Source organism: Symphalangus syndactylus, chromosome 15 (assembly GCF_028878055.3).
Source record: "Symphalangus syndactylus isolate Jambi chromosome 15, NHGRI_mSymSyn1-v2.1_pri, whole genome shotgun sequence".
Classification (NCBI taxonomy): domain Eukaryota; kingdom Metazoa; phylum Chordata; class Mammalia; order Primates; family Hylobatidae; genus Symphalangus; species Symphalangus syndactylus.
In genome coordinates this window covers 71,507,770-71,531,129 of record NC_072437.2, presented here as the reverse complement: position 1 = coordinate 71,531,129, position 23,360 = coordinate 71,507,770, and positions in this window count along the sequence as shown.

Genomic DNA, 23,360 nt, shown 5'->3' with positions numbered 1-23,360 from the left:
TTTGGTCTGGCTTTCACATACACACAAACATTCTCATCTCAAAAGCAGTCATCAGAAAAAGGATCTCTCTCTCTTGAATCCAAGTGAGATAAATGCTGTATTGGTCCATTTTCATGCTGCTGACAAATACATTCCCAAGACTGGGTAATTTATCAGAAAAAAAGGTTTAATGGACTCACAGTTCCATGTGGCTGGGGAGGCCTCACAATCATGGTAGAAGGTTAAAGGCACATCTTACATGGTGGCAGATAAAAGATAATGAGAACTAAGCTAAAGGGATTTCCTCTTATAAAGCCATCAGATCTCATGAGACTTATTCACTACCACAAGAACAGTATGGGGCAAACTGCCCCCATGATTCAATTATGTCCCACCAGGTCTTTTCCACAACATGTGGGAATTATGGGAGTTACAATTCAAAATGAGACTTAGGTGGGGACACAGCCAAACCATATCATTCTGCCCCTGGCTGCTCCCAATTCTCATGTCCTCACATTTCAAAACCAATCATGCCTTCCCAACAGTCCCTCAAATTCTTAACTCATTTCAGTATTAACTCGAAAGTCTACAGTTGAGAGAAGCAAGTCCCTTCCACCTATAAGCCTACAAAATCAAAAGCAAGTTAGTTACTTCCTAAATACAATGGGGGTACAGGCATTAGATGAATACAACCATTCCACATGGGAGAAATTGGCCAAAATGAAGGGACTACAGGCCCATGCAAGTCCAAAATCCAGCTAGGCAGCTGGATCTTAAAGCTTCAAAATGATCTCCTTTGACTCCATGTCTCACATCCAGGTCATGCTGATGCAAGAGGTGGTTTCCCATGGTCTTAGGCAGCTCTGCCCCTATGGCTTTGCAGGGTACAGCCTCCCTCCCAGCTGCTTTCATGGGGTGGCATTGAGTCTGCAGCTTTCTCAGGCACATGGTGCAAGCTTTCAGTGGATCTACCATTCTGAGGTCTGGAAGATGATGACCCTCTTCTCACAGCTTCACTAGGCAGTGCCCTAATGGGACTCTGTTTGAGGGCTTCTACGGCACATTTCCCATCCTCACTGCCCTAGCAGAGGTTCTCTATGAGGGTCCCATCCCTGCAGCAAACTTCTGCCTGGACATCCACATGTTTCCATACATCCTCTGAAATCTAGGTGGAGGTTCCCAAACCTCAATTCTTGACTTCTGTACACCCGCAGGCTCAACACCACATGGAAGCTGCCGAGGCCTGGGGCTTGCACCCTCTGTAGCCATGGCCCAAGCTGTACCTTGGCCCCTTTTAGCCATGGCTAGAGTGGCTGGGACACAGGGCACCATGTTTCTAGGCAGCACACAGTGCTGGGTCCCTGGGCCTGGCCCATGAACCATTTTTTCCTCCTAGGCCTCTGGGCCTGTTATGGGAGGGGCTATCGCAAAGGTCTCTGACATGCCTTGGAGACATGTTCTCCATTGTCTTGGCGATTAACATTTGGCTCCTCATCACTTATGCCAATTTCAGCAGCCAGCTTGAATTTCTTCCCAGAAAATGAGTTTTTCTTTTCTATTGCATTTTCAGGCTGAAAACGGTCTGCATTTTTATGCTGTGTTTCCCTTTTAAAACTGAGTGCTTTTAACAGTGCCAAAGTCACCTCTTGAGTGCTTTGCTGCTTAGAAATTTCTTCTGCCAGATACTCTAAATCATCTCCCTCAAGTTTGTAGTTCCACAAATCTCTAGGGCGGGTGCAAAATGCCACCAGTCTCTTTGCTAAAACACAGTAAGTATCACCTTTACTCCAGTTCTCAACAAGTTCCTCATCTCCATCTGAGACTTCCTTAGCCTGGATTTCATTGTCTATATCATTATCGGCATTTTGGTCAAAGCCATTCAACAGGTCTCTAGGAAGTTCCAAACTTTCCTACATTTTCCTGACTTCTTCTGAGCCCTCCAAACTGTTCCAACCTCTGCCTGTTACCCAGTTCCAAAGTCACTTCCACATTTTTGGGTATCTTTACAGCAGCACCCCTCTCTACTGGTACCAATTTACTGTATTAGTCTGTTTTCATGCTGCTGATAAAGACATACCTGAGACTAGGTAATTTATAAATAAGAAGAGGTTTAATGAACTCACAGTTCCATGTGGCTGGGGAGGTCTCACAATCATGGCAGAAGGTGAAGGGCACATCTTACATGTCGGCAGACAAGAGAGAATGAGAACCAAGTGAAAGGGGTTTTCCCTTATAGAACCATCGGATCTCATGAGACTTATTCACTACCACAAGAACAGTATGGGGGAAACCACTCCCATGATTCAATTATCTCCCACAGGGTCCCTCCCACAACATGTGGGAATTATGGGATCTACAATTCAAGATGAGATTTGGGTGGGACACAGCCAAACCATGTCAAATGTAATGTCTAAAATAATATGTAACCAGAGTTGCCAGTTTATTATGAAAATGTTTAATCTTCTAAGTATTTTTAAATTATTAAATAATATTTTATATTGCTTTTACTTGTTTATATTAGGCAACAAAAGTAAGTGAGCATATTTAAAAAATAGAAGAAATCTGAATTAACACACAAAGTAGCCAGAAAGGAGTTGCAAATTTAACCTTACAGGGCAGCATTCCAATATCAGGAATATGTTGATATTGAAATGACATGGGGAGACATGCATAGAACTAGTCCTCACACAAATTATTTTTTCATATCAAACAACTTTTTGGAGGCCAATAGATAATATTTTATGTCTCACTTTTACATTCCAAAGTAGTTTCCCTTTGCTTTTAAAGCTCATGGGCATGGCACTAATAAACTAACTCCATTCTTATCTTAAGCTTAATTAAGTTTTAGAAAGAACACCAAGTAGATGAACACATAAGAAGCTGGTAAAAACAGCACCTATTTAGAAAAGTAGCACTGAAAATATTTTCATTTGTTATAGAACAGTATTAAATTACTAATGCTAAAATCAAAGCTACGTGCTCACCAGATCCTTCCTTTTCTTCCTGGACACATAGCCAAACTACATTTCTAGTCTCATTGTGGTTAAGTGGGACCATGTAACTGAGTTCTGACCAGTGAAATGTGGGCAATTATAATGTATGCATTTCCAAGGCTGGCCTCTCCTGGAAGCATCTAGAGGAAGAATCCACATCCCTGCAGGACTTCCAGGTTTTAGGGGGTGGCAAAACCATACATAAAAGTATCCTGAATCCCTGCATTATTTTGTGGTGGATGTTGTCAAAGGATGCCACTCACACTGGAACACCTGCAGTAGATGTTGTATGAATAAAAAATTAAACACTTACTATGATAAGCCACGGTGATATTGGGTTTGTTTGTTAGAGGGACTAGCCAATATAAAACTAGCAATTTCTTTTTGCTGTCTTGATATATTTACAAGAATGACTCAGCTTTGAAAAGAAACTGGAGATATGTATCTCAAATGAAATGAATTACATGGGGAGACATGAACATGTGTGTGTATTATTATTTAATACAAGGCTCCCAGTCATATAGTTTTTCTTATTTTGCTATTGCTCATCAACTTTTAAAAGGCTTAACTTATAAAATGAGACCCAGATTTTTGATAACTATGTCTATGCACTCCTAAATCAGAGTGGCATAAGGTGCAAAAAGAAGGGCCCCAGTTGGATTATCTAATCAGTTATTTTCAAAGAAGCAGTCTGTGCACTGGCACAGGATTATACCCAGTTGCCAAATTTATTGCACAAAGGAATTATTTCTCTTCTCCCTTGAATTCTGTGTCTGGTCACAATCTTAGACTATCCAGAAAGTGGCATGGTGACCACTCGATTTAATGAAAGAAAACATTCTAATAAAGTTCTCAAACATTCCAGCATCTGCCACCCATACTTCTAACAATAGTGGCAGAACAGAGAGATTAGTAAGCTTCCCAAATTGTATCATGTCTCACATAATACATGATACAATACAGTGAGATCTGATATATGTTTCAATTTTAACTACTTAATTCCTACAGTATTTTGTGGTGGTAAATAGGTCTGGGGAAATCCTCCTGAATTGGATACTAGGAGTTGGCTCACAAATCTGGGCCTGTATTTATGTGATGAGTACAGTTCCTTTTAAGAAGCATAAAATAAGGCTATTTAAATGCATGCTTGAGTTTCTTATGACAAAACCAGGACTGCTTGGAAAAGTGTTTTGATGACATATGCTCCGTGAATCCATCAGGGCAGCCTCGAGTAGGGTGAAGATTCTGGATGAGATGAATAGCTTTTTGAAGAATAATGCCTGCAGCTGCTGTGGTCTTAGTCTTGGTGGTTGGGCCTCCTCATTGGATGGCTAGGAGCATAAAACCTGCCAGTCTGACCACTGCTAGCCTTATACTCCTTAATAGGGAGCTTCTCCAGAGGTCTTTAAGTGAAAGTGGTTATAATCCAATTGGAAGTTAAGAGTTGTGTCTCCTATTTTTTCTAACTCTTAATTACTGAACTGTTTTCTTAAAAATATGCTTGTGTATATACAAAACACCTCCCATTTCACAATGACAGTGCATTACTTTGTATCGTTACCTTATTAGATCTTTGTCTTGTTGGCTAGATTATAATTCCTTTAGATTAGGAACTATTGTATATATGACTTATGCTCTAGGGTTTTGCAGAAATTTAGTGATTAGTATAGATTCTAGTTTTGGAATCAACATAGCAGAAATAATAAGAAGGTACAAATTAGGAAAAAATAAAAAAATTTGGAGAAAAATTAAAGTTACATAATATCACAACATAGCCTTTCAAAATGTAATCTATTATATGTGAATTTAATATACAGTTTAAAAAGAGACTAAATATGTTTGGATAGAGCTTAAAGAGAATATGGGATATTTGATAGATTGACAGCAAATTATGTATTGTTTATGTTTGGTTTTCTTTTATTTCTTCTCTTCTGTCTGATACAGGTTTCTATATTTGAAAGAAAATGTTTGCTTCCTTTTAGCCAGTTTATGGGGTCAGTAGAATCTAAAAATTATATCTGCATCTAAGGATAATAACTAAGAATGAGAGAATGACTTTGAGAAACATTTGTGTATAATTTTGAAGCCTATTTCTAATGTAAGATATATACTATAAATAGAATTTCTTTTTAGGTGAGGACTATATTTCTAAAAGGAGTACTGATAAATGTGTGTTAATGTTTTAAAATTTTCAGTTTGAATGAAACATCTTATAATAGTTTTCTAAATGAAATCAGAGAAGACATTCTGTAACCATTCATTTACTCCTCTATAAAGTGTTCTACGCTTTTTCACTAGTTTTCCTACCATTACACATTCTTTGCTGTTACCTACTATCAAAATATTCTCTTCTAAAATTAGGATTTTCAAATTAATTACAGTATTAATTGCCATAAGGTGTTTAGAAATTATTAATAAATAGGAGAGAGTTTTTTTCTACCAAAAATGTTGAAAGCACACTCAAAACTTCAAGTAGCTCAAGGACTCCCACTTAACCATTTAAAGCACACTTTTCTCTGAGTGAATCCTAACTGGACACCGCGTGTCTTTGCCATTCCTCTCTGTAGGAAGACAGTTTCCAGTTCTGGCAAATCCTCTGCATATAAGAGTAACAGAAGTATGATCCATCAATGTTTAAAGAACAAACATGAATCTGAGCGTCTGAGTAAAGTGGGTGCTTAAATATCTTAATTAAGGAAGTAATTTTTTACTCATTCTGAAGCATCCCAATGAATCTTCAGCATGAACTTTACCAGAATTCCTTGAGAGAGAGAGAGAGAGAGAGAGTGTGTGTATGTATAGGTATATTTTAAGGTAATCTTAAGACTAGCATTTTTTCCAAAAAAAGTATGTGGGATGATGTAAGAAGCAACAAGATAGTTTTCTCTATTTTCAAATGGCTTCTTATTCAGGTGATTTCTTGATATGGCTTTCTAACTTACTAATATTCAACTTTTTGTGACTTCTCTTTTAAGGAGGACAGAGTAGATAGTGAAAAGCTATCATTCACACTCCAACAAATGGAAAAATGTAAATGATCAAGATCATATTTCAAAACACAATGGAGAGACATGCAAATAAAAAGGACTAAGTAAGTAGATACAAATTTCAGAGAAGGTCGAGTTCTTCCTATGTGAGCTGTGGTTGGATACCACTTTTCTTCTAGGGACATGTGCTGATTCTGTGCATGGGCCGAGGATTAGGCTCACCATAGAAAGCAGGACTCCATTAGGACCAAGAGAAACCAGTGGAGACCTTGACAGCCACATATGCTGACACTGACCAATCAAAACTAGATAAACTCCAAACACGTGGCTAGTTTCTCATATGGGCATTTGCTGGGTTTTGAGATAGGCTAAGAGTATAGTGGCTGAGTCAGAAAGACTCAGGACTGAAATCAACTGAAGCCTGTCAGTGCTTAGGAGACAAAGTCACACTACAGGAAGCTATAAGTAATAAGTATACAGTTAAGTTTCCCCCGTATAATAGCTGCCATATTTCAAATCTGTGTGGAGCAGAATGCCAAACAATGAAACTCTCAAGTTCCAAAGGGCAGTAATTTGATGGTGGAAAAGAGAAGCAGAACAATCAGACTCTTAAACAAAGATACAGGAAGGCCAGTCCCAAATGGACAAGAGAAAGTGATGGATCTTGAACTTAAAATATTTGAAAAAAGTGGTAAAGGTTTTAATTAAAGGTGAAACCCAGCCCTGTCCCAACTTAAATTCTGAGGGACCTATGACTTGTGATCATCCCTTCACATTATCTGCCTAACAGAGGAAGGAAAAATAACAACATCATTTCCCTCTCTAGGAAAAGAACAACATCATTTTCAGCCTCTACACTTACTTTATACATAATGTTGTCCAAGATATAATAAAAATTGACACATGCAAAGGGAAAAGAACATGTGACTGGTAATCAAGAGAAAATACAGACATTAAAAGCAGATATGAAATGAGGCAGATAAATGTGATTGATAATAAAAAAGACTATAAATGAAGATGATTCAAATGAGGGAATAAGCAAATAAGAACTTCATAAATACGTGAAAGAAAACAAAGAAAATTTTAAGAAAATGGAAGACAGAATTTTAATGAGGAATTGAGATCCAAAAAAATGAATTAAATAGAATATTGTAGACTTGAAAATCCAATATTTAAAATTAAAAAGTCAATTACTGAAGCTATGTAGTCACATGTGGAATGTAGAAAAAAAATCCAGAATAAAGAATAAAAAAAGATGAAAAATACAAAAGCTCCCAGCTACCTATTGTGGGGGCTAAGTCCTGGGCTAGTGTAGCTGAGAGGTGGGGATCCCCTGCTTCCACCCAGCTCTCATAACCCACTAATGAAATAGGGATTCTGTCTTGTATGCAGTGTGTTGCGAATAATGGAGCCCTGATCACTCATGTCCAGACTTGTGAGGCAGTGGGTTCTATGCCAGGAGAGGGAAATAGAGAGGATCCCAGTCTTCTGTTTTTCCTCTAAAAAATGCTCAGCTGAAAGAACAGAGATGTTTGCCTGGTGGTAGAAAGAGGCCATGAAACACCGCCTAATTTCTTCTGAAAGGGACTGACTTCAGTTGCATCAGAGATTAAAATAGGTACTCAAACCTAAAGGTACTCCCAGGAACAGTTGAGATTTTAGCCAAAAGGTAATTGAGGGGAGGCTCAAGATACTGGTTAAACTGAAGTTCTGTGAGTTTGCAGGTGAGAACTAGGGGCTGAAACAATTGGGAGGAGTTCTCCTGGAACCAAAAGAAAGAACAAGCACTGACATCAGAAACTATTTCTTCAAGGGAGCCAGAATTTGATTAAATTAGTTTGTGGAGCAATTTGTATCCCAGAACATTGTTGAAAACAACAGAGCAATTGACTGGCAATTAGTAGAGTGTAATAGCTTGGTGTGGCCAAGAATATAGAGGAAAGGAGCCATACCAAAACCACTACAAGGGTCCCGTGGGCTGAACAAAGCTGTGTTCCCTGAGGAACACCAGAGACAACATGTAGATGTCACTGAAACAATCCAGTTGGTCTCTGCTGTGGTTCTGCAGAGTTCATGTGTTGAAGCTGAATCCCCTATACAACAATGTTGAGAAGTGGGTGGAATCTGTAAGAGTTGGTAAGTCATGAAGGCTCTGTCTTCATGAATGGATTAATGCCGTTATCACAGGAGTGGTTTCCTGACAACCAGATGAGTTTGGTTTTCTCTCAGGCACACTCTCTCACCATATGATATCTCCTCCTATGTTATGAGGCAGCAAGAAGGCCCTCACCAGATGCAGCTTCGTAATCTTGGACTTCCCAGGCTCGAGGACTGTGAGAAATGCATTTCTTTTCTTTATAAATTACCTTGTCTGTGGTATCCAGTTATACTAGCACAAAATGGACTAAGACAGGTGCCTACTTCACAGCTTTGCTGGCCCTGGAAAATAGTATAATCTTCATCCAGAAGTCATTACAATGGCAATATAGAGAGAGATGAAATCCCCATACACACCTACTTTAAAGAGTTTCTAGAAATGCATCTGCCTTGCTTTCAATCAACATTTTTCTCTTGAGGGGTCTTTGCCTAGCCTTCAGTGGTAACAATTACTGATAGTAACCAAAAACTATGACAGTGGTTTCCTAAGAGAATTTTTCAATTTTTATGCACATCTTAGCAACCACTATTTATTATAATTCTGGCTTCTTTTCTTTAGATACACAACTGTATGAAGTCTGGCAGAGTTATTGCTGCTGTTGGGTAAGAGTGGTGAAACATTGACTTCACCCTGGAAACATACCTCATCTTTACATTATTCAACATCCTAATAATGCCATTTGCATAGATAGATGATACCTGTGTCCTGACATAATTAAGCAGAGCAGAGTTTTTTCTCTGGTACAGGTGATAAGTTTGTATTGATCTGTCTCATGTTCTCAGTTCCTAATGACCGTGTACATCAGCATGAGATTGCTGGCTGCAGCCAGTGCCATCTGTTGCCATGTAGCAGCAAGGCTCTTGCATATTCAGATATGTTCATGTAAAAGGCTCTGGTCTCATTAATTCCATCCTCCCATCAACTGAGCCAGCCAACAAGAAATAAGTGGTTGGACCCAAACATCTAGAAACTCTCCACTGTGATAATACACTTTCCTCAAGAGGGAACAATGGCTACTCTTTGATACAAACAAAAATAAAATAAAATTTGAGCTGTCAGATTTTATGTAGGCTTTCACAGAAAGAAAATGTACTCTTTGGCTTAAAATAATACCATACTAGGAGATGTATTATGGGCCCACAATATAGGTGAAATAGGATTACAGTAGTCATTGCTGACTTTAGTAATTTGAGTAGAACCTCTAAATCCTTTATGCTAAATTCTGCTTTGTAATCACATGTAAAAAAACAAGGTGATTTTGACAAACCAGTTCTCCATCTGGGAGCCTTATTCATCATATAATATTCTTGTGAGGCTCTTTTTGAATGTGAGAGAGTTTTAACAGACAGGTGACAGACACAACAGCATATGTAGGAGTGGTATTTTCTAGGTGAAACCCTACCCTGCAGGGGTAAAGTCTAATACTGTGAAGATTTCATGGGATTGTCTCATGATGAACATGTTTTTCATTCTCAAAAATTTAGTTACCACACAGGAATTTACCCATTAATTATAGTGTAAACGCATGCTATTTCCTAATAGCTTTGTAGATAACACAGTTGGCATACTAATACACTCGAGCTCTCTGCCAGATACCTACACAATAACAAATGAATTGTAATGACAAAATGATTGCATTATTTTGTTTTCTGGAGAGCTATAAGGAGATCTGAGAATGTCGGTAATGTGGTAATTATGTTTCAAGTAACTTGATAATTAAAAAAATATTATGAAGTAATCTGCCGAAACATGCAGTTATTCTGTGGCTACATGTTCCATTCCCATTATGTTACACAAAATTATGGGTTAGAATTCCTATAGCTACCTTTTCTACTCTCTCAACAAAAGATGCCAGCCTTAAAACATTGAAGAGGAGGTTGAGAAGTTCTTCTTTCCATGCTACAGTTGAGGAAAGAGGAAAGTTTCTAGCACAATGAAACATGTAATTTCTTTCAAACTTCTTCTTAAGCCAACATCCAACCAGGGCAGGAGGCTCTCTGGGAGACTATTTTTCTCATTTTGTAGCTGGCATCATGTTCTGCTGATGGAAGAAGAAAGCAAGAGAAAATGTCATTCAAAGCACTCTTTGTAATGGCCATCTGGGACTTCATCTGAATGTTTGCAGGAAAAATGTTCCTATGGCCATCCTGAGAGACTCCAGTTAAATCGGGCCTTCTAGTCACCATGGACACTTGCAGCAATACTAGGTCACAAAGAAATGCAAATTGAGTTTATTGTAAACTGTGATAACACGTGTTAAGGGGATGAATTAGAATTGCATTTGGGAAAGCAAAGTCAAAGGTATAACAATATATACTCAAGAATACTAAGGCGGGTTTCTGGGAAATAAGGTGGAAGGAGAGACAGGTAAAGGCACTTGTAAGAATTTGTGTTCTATTTTGATGTGGCAGGTCAGACATGTAGCCCTAAGCACAGTATGTGTGCTTGGTATCATTGTTGGTCTCGTTTCTAAGGAACAGAAGTATTGGGTGTTTGGGGTTATCTGTTCAGATTAGAATTTCAATTAGAATAGAAGGCTCACGCCTGTAATTCCAGCACTTTGGGAGGCCCAGGCAGGCGATCACCTGAGGTCAGGAGTTCGAGACCAGCCTGACCAACATGGAGAAACCCCGTCTCTACTAAAAATACAAAATTAGCCAGGCGTGGTGGTGCATGCCTGTAATCCCAGCTACTCTGGAGGCTGAGGCAGGAGAATTGTTTGAACCCAGGAGGCAGAGATTGCGATGAGCTGTGATCACGCCATTGCACTCCAGCCTGGGCAACAAGAGTTAAACTCCGTCTCAAAAAAAAAAAAAAAAAAAAGTTGTGACATTAAACATAGGAGAGAGAAAGGTAAATTGGCATGGAGGAGCAAAGTGAAGTCACGCATTGAACAAGGACAACAGAGAGAAACATGCACAAAGCAAAAATTTTCTTATAAACGAAAAAGGAATAAATACATCTTTATATCAGACCCTCTAGGTTCATGTGTCTGTAGCCCACTGGTGGTGCTTGATTTTCTGTAAAGTAGTCCTTAGACAGTTTGATCATGGAAGCAAGTAAATGAGTTTTAATTTTTGCTTTATACATTTTACAAATTTAAAAGGTCAGATCAATTACGATTTTCACGTGAATCTCATTTCTTTTTTTTTTTTTTTTTGAGACAGAGTCGCGCTCTGTCGCCCAGGCTGGAGTGCAGTGGCGCGATCTTGGCTCACTGCAAACTCCACCTCCCGGGTTCACGCCATTCTCCTGCCTCAGCCTCCAGACTAGCTGGGACTACAGGTGCCCACCACCACACCACGCTAATTTTTTTGTATTTTTAGTAGAGACGGGGTTTCACCGTGGCAGCCAGGATGGTCTTGATCTCCTGACCTCATGATCCGCCTGCATTGGCCTCCCAAAGTGCTGGGATTATAGGCGTGAGCCACTGTGCCTGGCCTAAATCTCATTTATTTCTAAAAACATTATGCCACTAAAAGTTTTACATATGCATATGCATATACATATGTACATGTATAAATATATATATTATGTAATTGTGTATATTATTTAATACACACACATATATACACACACATGCTCCGCACGTTATTCAGCTAACAGGGAATTAGGTTGATGTGGTCACCAATATCTTGATGGTGTTTCTTGCTATTTATAGTTATTATATCTGCTGTTTTCCATTGTTGTGGTTATGATATATTTTTGCCCCAACTTTAATAATATGAATTAATGGCTTAAGATTGTTCATTGCAGCATACAGCTTATTTTTAAAACTAATACTTTTTGAGTATCTGTTTTGTGCCAACCATATTTTTACGCCCTGGAGATAGGTGATGAAGAGGTCGAAGAAGGTGTCCACCCTAGTACATTCTAGTTTTATGGTGGTTGGAGACAGACAATAAGTTACAAAGAAAGGAAAAATATTAGCTGGCAGTATGTGTCAAGAAGAAATAAGAAATGATTATAGGTTTAAGTTCTTAGGATGGTGGATAGCCTTAGAGTGGTGAGCGAAGGCTGCTCTTAGAAGGAGAACTGCGGTCTGGATATGAGGAAGGAGCCCACAATGGCAATGGCCAGGAAGGCACACCTGGCAGAGGGAATGACTAGAGGAAGAGTTTGGAGGCCGGACCAAAAAAAATACACAACCCGGAATCCGGCCGCAAATATCGACACAGCAGAGGGCTTCAGTAGAAATACAGAATGGAAATCTTTATCTAAATCTAGTGAGATATTTTGTGATAGTGAAAAAAATGAAAAGTACAAATGCCAGGACAACAAAATTGGAGAAAAATTAGTGTTGAAATATAGTTGATATTCTATTTGAATATTCTATTTGATATTGTTTGAATCACTAGATGACATTAATAGAATCCTTGCATTATCGAACTATTTATAAGATTCTTCTGCTAATAGAGTCAACACCTGAACAACTATCAGCTCACTTTCTTCACATTCACAAAAAATTACATTTGAAAGCAGTTAAGGAGAGCAACTATTTGGTCTAAATGGCAAGATTTGTTTTATAAAATCATATGTGAACACAGCTGCATGTGGAAAATGGTCATTTGTGACAAAGTGTTTCTAAAAATGACTATGAATTTTGAAGCAGAAGCTGATGTTTTGTGTCTTCTGCTATTTGTGTTGTCATTGAAACTGTACTGCTCCCAGAGTAAATGATAAATGCCAGTAAATATTTTGTGCAAGTTAAATGTTGATCACCCTCTTTCTGAGAAATAAAAATGCAGTACCTTAAAAACAATTATTAGGTATTATTCTCTTGCTCTCTCTCTCTCTTTCTCTCATTGCTGTTAAATGAGCTTACTGCAAACTATAAAGGCGTTTCTGCATAATACAATAAATAAATTTACGTCTGCAGGTTCCCATGCCCTTGTGCAATTCCCACCACTTTGACCCTGGACTTGCCCTGTGACTTGATTTCGCCAACAGAATGTGGTGGATGTGATGCTATGTTGTGTCAATTTCAGGCCTAATTCTTAAACAGGTTTGAAGGCATCCTCTGTGACCTTGGAGTTCTGGGCTAGCACATAAATAGTTCAGATGAGCCTGCTAGAGAAAGAAGCCATGTGGAGAGGCCTTGGGGAATGAGACACCACATGAAGAGACAGGCTGCTTGGGGGAATACTGAGGGCCCATGCATGTAGGTGAGAGACCTCTCTTGAATATTACAATGTCCATTCACTTAAATGTAATCATGTAACAAATGCCAAGGAGACCGGCAGAAGACCCCATCAGCTAGTCCCCAGCCAATGCACATAATCATGAGACAGAATAAAATTATTGTTGTTTTAACCATTAGGTTTTGGGTAGTTTGATATACAGCATTAGATAATAGAAACAGAAATTGGTACCCCAAGGTGGAGTGCTGCCATACCAGAAATCTAAAGCGTGTGGTGTTGTTTTAGAAACCCGGGGCCCGATGGAAGCTAGAAGTCTCTCAAGGAAACTGTGAACAAAGGCTAAAAGGAAAGGGGAGAAATATCGGTGAAAAAAGGCAATCATTTTTTTTGCAACAGTGGAAAGTATGAAATAGTGTCATCTGTGCTGACATGATAGAAAGGAACCTAACAAAACGGGCTCTCACTTAAAAATGTACTTGTCTTACTGGTCTAAAGTTTTAGAGACGTTGCTATAGTTTCTACATTTTTGAAATCTTAGGAACAGGTATTTGACAGAGCCTCCTTACAGAGCTGCATCTGTTGAAACCATATCCCCAGAACATGTTAATTGGAGTGTCCTTTATGGTGGCTCCATTTGTAGTCATATCCATGTTCATCTGTGATCCCTGTGAATATACATAAGGAATACCTTTATTTATGTAGTTTATATAAGCTGAGGGAAGCAGCTATTACCATAGTAGCTATTCCATAGGGATAGAATCAAGTATATACCAAAGAGTAGAATGCTGGAATGAGATAATAAGCAGGATTAAAGTCTTGAATTGAGCTTTCAAATCTTATTTATTCATGGAATGTGAGGGTCATGTTGCCCAGCAGTTCTCTCTCTTTCTCTGCCAGCCTGTCTCTCTTTCTCTGCCTCTCTCTCTCTCTCTCTTTCTCTGTCTGTGTGTGTGTGTGTTGAACGAGGAGGATAGCAAAGCATTGGCTTCTATTTTTAGTTACCCATGAACTTAAAAACAATGAAAACAGTGACATTTCTTTTAACTGTAGTAACAGTCTCTGACTGTGCTAATAGGCTGTGAATGCTACATCAAGGAAGATGTCATGGCACTGTTTTCAGCCCTGGTCAGATCTGGGACACAGTGTTCAATCTGGCCAGCACTGTTTCAAAGAGCTGTTTACAAAATGAGTGTGAGGGATCTGAGAATTACAAACACCACGTAGGGGACACGTCATAGAGCTGGGGATATTTAGACAGGATAGGAGAAGGCCCCTGGGGAACATGCTCACTGCCTTTTACATAGCTGAAGTCCTGTCATGCTGAAGATGTCATAGACTTGTTTTGCACTCCTCTTGGAAGGCAGAACTGTGAACAATTGTCAAAAGGCACAAAAGAGCAAACTGTCTTAACACGAAATGGACATTTCCAAGTTTTAGTGCTTCTCCATCAAATAGACCTGAGTGGCTATTTCTCTAGAATAAAATAGAATGTTTTCCTGTCCAGGTAGGAGGTTGGAGCTACGGAGTTTTCTTCTTACCCAGAGTCAGTGGTTTGAAGTCATCTCTTCTCACTAGTGCAATAAGTCATATTTCGTAGTGCATTTGTTGGTAAATAATTAATGATTATAGCTGCAAATTAAAACTAATTACTGCTTGCTTCTTCAAATGGGTTCAGCTCAGCTTGGTTGCTGATAATAAAATCCGCTTCGATATGTGATGGGATGGACATAGGAACCTTTGTTGGAGTTTCCTAATACTTTCTTTTAAAAGCGACTACCTAAAAACTTAACAAAATAAACTTGTATGAGGCATTTTATTAAACTTCACCATTCTCAATAAGCATGTTGGCATTTCTTTGAAGTGTTTTTTAAAGTATAAAAAGTTGATCCATGAGCTTATGAAAAGTGTCACCACAACTTTATTTGCCCAAGTAAGTAGGAGTCAAGGCAATTGCCAATGAGAGTATTCACACTTTTTGCCATGCAGTTGGGTATCTGAAGAAATGTTCAAAGGAAATGATTAAAGAAATGCACCGAATTTGAAAAATTGGAAAGTTTTTTAAAGGAAGTATATAAAAATATTTTAATATGGTGCTGAGGCACTAGGCATCATGTGGTTTCTGTGTCCAGTTCACCTTGTCTGAGTATTCATCAGAAAGAGGGCTCCCTGTGGAGTTATTGAAAGAAACGTCCCTGGTGTCACAGAGAGAGTTGGCTTGAACCTGGAGGATATAACAAATGGCTGTTCCTGAAAATACACTCAGCTAAACATGTAGGAATAAAGGCATGCTTAAGATAGTAAAGCTGATACCACTCGATGACAAGAGTCAATAAAGTATGTGAAGATGATGGTACAACATAAGGAAAAAACGATATACTGGGCAGTGTGAGTTTTGACCTGGGAATTCACTAAAATGACTATGGAGGTTGGGGGAAGAGATGGTGAAGGGCTCATAGAGCAGTGACCCATGCAAGCCAGTCCTGGAGCAGTGTTATAGTTAAAGAAACGCACGCCAAGCTCAAATTCCAGTTTTTTCTTGTGTTGTCTTCAAGTCTTTTGTGGGATCAAACTAAGCAGTCCTTGAAAGCTCAGAACTCATTATTAACTTTTCCTTGATCTTACTATTATTTAGCACCCAACATCATTCTCCTAAGGCAGGGAAGAAAAAAATAAAATTCTCATTGATGCAGTCTCTTTCCTTTCATCCCACCCTATTCCTCATCTCACCTCTCCTTCCAAACTCAGCTTCTTCCATGTGCTACTTCACACTGCTACAGCATGCACAGCACTTCTACACTGTCTCCTTCCCACACTAGACTTGGGGTTACTCACTTCTTCTGCCTTTTGCTTTGATCCGTTTCTCATAAGATTTGGTTTATGCAAAATCCTGCCATTTTTTTCTGCTAGTCGGGAAGGACAGGTAGAGCCCATCCAGGCAGCTCCATTGGTGGCGGTGGTGGGAATCCATAGATGCTCATGCTGAATAATTCTCGTTTTGCCAGAGAAGAAATGGAACAGCTGAGGTTGGTGCATTTACAGGTTGTTTTATGGAAACCTTTGTATATGCTGCCTGGTGTGATTGCACACCAGGTTACAGGCCACAGGACATAAGTTTAATGTCTCAGATTTTCCGTTAACTAATGGTTGTCCAGGTCTCCTAATCACTCAGGGGGCAAGTTCCCTCTTTATCTGCAAAGAAAAACGAATTCCTAAAATGATTGTGCAAGTTGAATTAGGTTATCAAAGGTTGAATATTCCTTGTAAACAGTAAAACACAAATGGTGGTTGTCTTCTTAATTGTCTCAAGTCATTGACCATTCCACGTTTCCCTTCTAATACCCAATGGCACCTGTTATCTATGACCTCTCACTTGTTTTCTTATTCCTAATTATGAGAACAGAGCTTCAAAGTAATAAAATTTCAAAGCAAAGGGTATGCAATAAAGAGGATTTGGGGTGAAAGCATCAAAAATAGGATAAAATCAAGAAATTTGAGGCTGATGGCCGGGCACAGTGGCTCACGCTTGTAATCCCAGCACTTTGGGAGGCCGAGGCGGGCGGATCACAAGGTCAGGAGATCGAGACACAGTGAAACCCCGTCTCTACTAAAAATACAAAAAATTAGCCGGGCGTGGTGGCGGGCGCCTGTAGTCCCAGCTACTCGGAGAGGCTGAGGCAGGAGAATGGCGTGAACCCAGGAGGCGGAGCTTGCAGTGAGCCAAGATTGAGCCACTGCACTCCAGCCTGGGTGAAAAATCGAGACTCCATCTCAAAAAAAAAAAAGAAATTTGAGGCTGATATACTGTAATGTAAACTGATCATAAATAGTAGGTGAGCAGCATTCATCTATTCATCATTCATGATGTGGTCAAGAAACTAGGTGCTGATTAAACACCAGGTGCTTTTCTGGAGAGAGAATTCCCTTTTCATTCTCTTTGTGCTGTCATGAAGAGGGGATCCCATTTGAGTAATGTATGACGTCTCCTCTTTCTCCTAGTTTCAATAAAGTGACTTACCAGATTGCCTGACTCAATTTTGTTCTCTTCTTCTCTGCACCCTGTTTATCCTATGGAGAAAGACTGTGATTATTCAGGGTTGTAACTAGGTGGGCAAATTCAGTTCAGAGGAACAATATAGCCAGCTCACTCAGTTAACAGCTCCAAAGACACACTCTTTAACTTAGACTGTGTCAGCAGCAGTGAAAATGATATTTTTAGTCTCCATTTGACTGACTCAGTTGGTTCCCTACAACATAGGCAGGGAAGCAGTGGTTTTTTTAATTGGATACTCCTTGCCTTACATCAGGTACTATTCAGAATAAACATAACAAAATTTGACCTTAAAATATTTTTAATAGGTAAGATGAAAGAATGAACACAAAAATAATTTAGGATAGATGATTCAGATACCTTGGTTTTGAGTCTCAACTTTACCATTTACTAGCTGTGTGCTTTGGGGGAAAGTTGGCTTAATCTCTTTGAGATTTAATTTCCTCATTTGTAGAAAGCGAGTCATAACCCCTGACTCACAGAGATAATACGAGGATCAACTGTAATACTGCTGCAAAAAGTTTTATAAACTCTAGAGCTAAATAAACTCTTGTGTTTTTATTATTACTATGGGAACTAGGTTCCCAGCTTGTCTTCCTCCTACGCCCACCTGCTCCCCCAGCTTAGCCCTTGTTCTGATTATTTACCTGTCATACCACAACGTTTTTCTTGTCTCCAAACATGGATCGGGCCCATGGCCATGACTTCCAACACCACAAACTAATGTCAGTGCTAGATTTCATCTAGCATAAATTATCTGCTGCTGTCCACAGACCAACTGTTGAGCTCTTCCCAGAGAGTTTCCATGATTAATCATCTTCCCTTTAGCTTTTTGCCTATAGCTAATTGCCATATTTCCTGGCTTTGTGCTTTCTATATCATTCTAAACATACCCCTGTTTTCTCTTATTGAGAACCTCCTTAATTGCTTGCCATGCATTGGTAGCTGTGTCTAGGATCTCTGTGTCATAGGACTCTTGCTTGTCTTGCTCTTCCTTGAACTCTTAGATTTCCTGCTGGTCACAAAGCCCAGTGGTGGACACTGGCCATCCACATTATCAGACCTCTAGTGTCTCCACCATGGAGGATGGCTTTCACAGAGGTTATAGACCGGGGCTTGAGTCAGACAGATTCTCCACTTAGACTGTGCACTCTTGGTTATGTAAGTAGCTTTCTATACCTTACTTTCCTCATTGGAAGATAGGGTAATGGTAGCTAGAAAATATTAGAGTTATCACTAAATGAAAATAAATGGGCTAATAATTCATACAACACCTGGCATATATTAAGCACTCAATGACATTGTTTGTTGTTATTGTTGTTACCATCAACTAAAATAAAACGTCTCTAACAACTCCGTGTCTTCCAAATTAATAGATTAAAAACAATGTTCTGAGGGGAACACAAAATAAGAGGAGCAAGGAGGTTATTAGTCTTTTTTTAGCCTGCTCTAAATACCTACTCAACAGAAATGAATATGAATCTGTAAGATTGGGAGAGATAAATGCACAAAAAGAATATATGTACACACACATATATACATATATACATAGCTATATATACCTGCATGTAAACCCACCCATTTGTGTATGTGTATATATATTCATCTATAAATTTATATATGTATATATGGAAGAAAGGAAGAAACCTCAGCATTCTACCTTCTGCACATTATGACACATTGTGATATTCAGATTCAGAAGATAGACCGTTGAGCTCTCTCCTTTGCTTTTTAAATAGGTGACATATGATGCTTAAGTCATATGAGTTGTAGCGTGAGTTAGCTCCAGATAAAAATTTGTGACCTTTAGACCTTATAATCCAAGTCACTTTTGGGAAAAGCAGCTGAAAGTTACATTTATAGAACTTATTTAGAGATTTTCCAGATAATAAGGATTGAAGAGAAACACCAAAGACTGCCCCAGAATAACAACTAGGGCACTTCCTTTGACAGCTGCAGCAGATCTAGTGGAACTGTAAATTAGTCTCAAAACTGAATTGAGACTCTGAAACTTGACTAGCTTACTAACAATAGTGTATGTGCTGAGCAACTACCAAGGGGGGAAAATACATAATAGAGAAAAAAAATCATAAAGCACATTATTCACATAATTTAATGGCATTTATGAACTATTAGAGAGAAAATCCACCAGAAAACAATGTTGTACATGTCAACTCCTTTCTAGTTACAATCACAATTGTGCTTCTACTATTACTGAAAGTAGGTGCCATTGCAGATAAATTTTAAGAATGGAACTACTATTTCTCTTTGTAAACTCTTTTGGATAAAGATACTCATGCCCCATCTACATGAGCTCAGTTATTCCATCTTTACTGTATAATTTGGCTCTGACATCTTCTCTCTTATGTGTTGTTAGGCAGGGCGAGGGAGATGGTTATTGATGACAGAGCGATAACAATCTCTGCATCTAATATGGAAAGAGATTCCATCCTTGACCTTGGTAATGTATGCCAGCATTTATCAATCCTCACTGCCAGGCTTCCCAGCCAATTCCTTTGCTCTGCACCCAGGCCAAATGGGGGTTGGTTAGATGCCACCCTGGGAGTGGGGCCTACAATCCTGGAGCAGATTCCCACTGGAAAGCATCTCCACCTTCCCTTATTTTGGCAGTTTCAGTTTGGAGATATTGAGGTTATGTGCAGTGGCATTGTTGTTCAAACAGAATCCAGAAATGAGGTTTCAGATTTAGAGGTATTGTTGTTCAAACAGAATCCAGAAATGAGGCTTCCAGGTTTTAGGAATTCTACGGAAGGAACTGGATTCATTTGATTTTCAAAATATGACAGAAGAAAATATAGGAGAATGTGTTTATGGTTCTGGGCTATGGAAAGCCTTGTGAAGAAAGGCTTAAAATTCAGAAGACTTCAAGAAAAAGAAAGAGTTATCTACATCAAATGCAAAAACTTATGGTTGGGAGGAAATACCGTTAATAACATTAAAACTTAAGAGGCACTGGCCGGGCACAGTGGCTCACGCCTATAATCCCAGCACTTTGGGAGGCTGAGGTATGTGGATCACCTGAGGTTGGGAGTTTGAGACCAGCCTGACCAACATGGAGAAACCCTGTCTCTACTAAAAATAGAAAATTAGCCAGGCATGGTGGTGCATGCCTGTAATCCCAGCTACTCAAGAGGCTGAGGCAGGAGAATGGGTTGAACCAGGAGGTGGGGGTTGTGGTGAGCTGAGATCATGCCATTGCACCCCAGCCTGGGCAACAACAGCGAAACTCCATCTCAAAAAAAAAAAAAAAAAAAAGAACTTAAGAGGCACTGTGAAAAAAGTATTTGCAACACAGGATATATGATTCATATTCCTAATACTCAAATGGCAACCACAAATCAATGAGAAGTATAAATTGCTCAATAGAAAAAAGGGACAAGATAAGAATATGAAACTAATTCATAAAAAAATACAAAATGTAATAAGCAATAAAATGCCAATTGCGGACAAAGGCAAATTAAAATAATGGGATACCATTTTTATTCACTACATTTCCAAAACTAACAAACAAACAGAGTGACTATAACATGCCAGTTTGTCAAGGGTATGGAGAAACAGAGTATAAGATAGTGTTGGTGGCACTATATTTTGGCATGACTTCTTTGAAGGATCATTTGGAAGTTTTTCACAAAATAAAAAATAAAAAATCCTATTATTCAGCACTTTTAGTTTTTGACAATTATGCAGAAATATCTACTCGTGTATAATGATACGTACACAAGGGTGTCCAATCAGTACTATTCATGAGGTCAAATGGAGACAATCTAAAAATACTTAATAGATGAAGTTACAAGTTAATGTGGTAAATCTATACAATGTAGTTCTATGCAGCATTAAAAAGGACCATGGATCAAGGCAAAATTTTCAAGATATGTTTTTAAATTCAAAAAGCAAGTTACATGGCAATATGATAACATGTTTATAAAATAAATTGTGAGTGCATGCAAATGTGCATACAAAATAGACAGTCTGAAATGATATCTGCCAAACTTCCAATTCTGGTAACTTCAGTTGGATGAATTGGATATAAAATACTTACCTTTCTCTCCCTGTCTAACTGTATGTAAAATAAGAAATATTTTGATGTTTTTCTTATATTTCTCATATATATAATATATTCACTTCAAATGTGTAAAATAGGAATACTTACAAGCTATGAAACTGAGGTTTTAAAAATTGCTTTCTATAATTATAATAGAGAAAGAATGTCACTGATATTTCTAATATCAGGGTAGCTTAAAAAGGTCTTTGGCACGATACATAGTGCATTATAAATGTATTAAACATTACGTCAACAACCATCAAAATAAATAAGTTTCCTATTGCCATAATATTACACATCATTTATATAGGACCTATTCATTATAAAATAACTAAAATGGTGTACTATGAGACATTTTAAAAAATATCTTCTGAAATCAGAAGAAACACATTGAAATTTTTTTAGAAATTACTTAGCGAGTACTTTTCATTTTGATGTTAACAACAGTAGTTGTGTTTGTAGCACAACCTTCTTAAAAAGCTTTATATACTTGTTGTGGATGCTCTTTTGTTCCCCTTAAGTTCTAAACAAGCATAGAAATGAACTTCACAGGCTACACATGGCAGAACCTGTCCATGTGTCTCTGCCTCATTTCATATCAATGAAGGATACAGAGGTGGAAGGATTTTCAGTGAAGGCATAGCCTAACTCTTCATTTTGCAAATGAGAAAACTGAGGTCTAGAGACAAGAAATAATCATTGAGGATGAAGATGTTTTAACTTCTGTAGCTTTACAATATAGTTTACTATCTGGATGGGCTAGTCTCCTCATCTTTTCTAGAATTTTCCTGGCAGTTACTTCACACAGTGAGGGCCATTAGTAAGCCTGTGGGAGGGCTGGAGAGGCTGCCCTTCTGTGTCCTCTTAATATCTAAGTTGCTGTAGACCTCACTGTTAAAATGCTATACCCTTACTCCTAGGAATGCAGTTCCAGAGGAGTAAAGAACTTTTATGCCCAGATCAAAAGGCTCCATAAAGATGCGTGATGGCAACAGAATGTAAGGTCTCTGTGGAAGCCTGGAGTGCACAGCTCTGAGGGGCTCACTGGGCTGGGCCAGGCCTGGATGTTCAGTGGCCATCTGGCTTGCTGAGTACTTGTTTTTCTTCACTAACACACGAACTCCTGAGAAGCAAGAAAAATATAGGCTGAAGCCCAACAAGTCACTGCTACGTGCTTTAAGAATATTCCCTCCCCCATGCAAAAGAGAATTGAAATTTGGAAGGTAGCAATTTATATTTATACTCTTTATTCATGAAAGAGGTTATTTGTTCATAAAAATAGTTGTCAGAGATGAATATATTTACATAAGAATATAGTTTAAAATCACAAGGATTTCAACTTTCTGGCTCATTCTGCTGACGGACAATTTGAAAAAAATACTTCGTTGTGCACACAAATGATCTTTGGTTTATTGCCATTTGCAGCTCTTACTTAAGTGGAGAAAGGAAATTTCCTCACCCCATTTTCAGTGTTTCAAGCTGAATAATTGGTCTACCGCTTGCTCTACTTTTATCGTTATGTCACATATTTCAAAGTTATGTAGTTCATCTTTGAATGAATGTTTTCCATTTTTCTTCTTATATTATGATCATCCTATTTCTTACTGTAATGCAAAGAAAAATGTATATTCAGGTTAAATTCATCTAACTTCTGGTAAGTGTAAGAGACTGTGTGAGACTCATATTTTGTATCATTGAGCCTGCAAAATTATGTGAGATATGTATTACTAGTTTCAAGATGGGAAAATTGAGTCTCATAAAGAGGAACTATGTCTCCAAGTCCAATAGCAAGCTCATGTTGGAGGAAGACATTTAGGTGGTTCTGAATGAGCTGTGTCTTACTTATCCTCTGACCTCATCTCATACGACTTTTCTCTTTCCCCACTAAGCTGTGGCATAATGGCTTTATTTCTCTTTATCAAATACTCCAAGTTCTTTCTCATCCTAAGAACTTTGCATTAACTCTCCCCTCTGCCCGATGATCTTTTCAT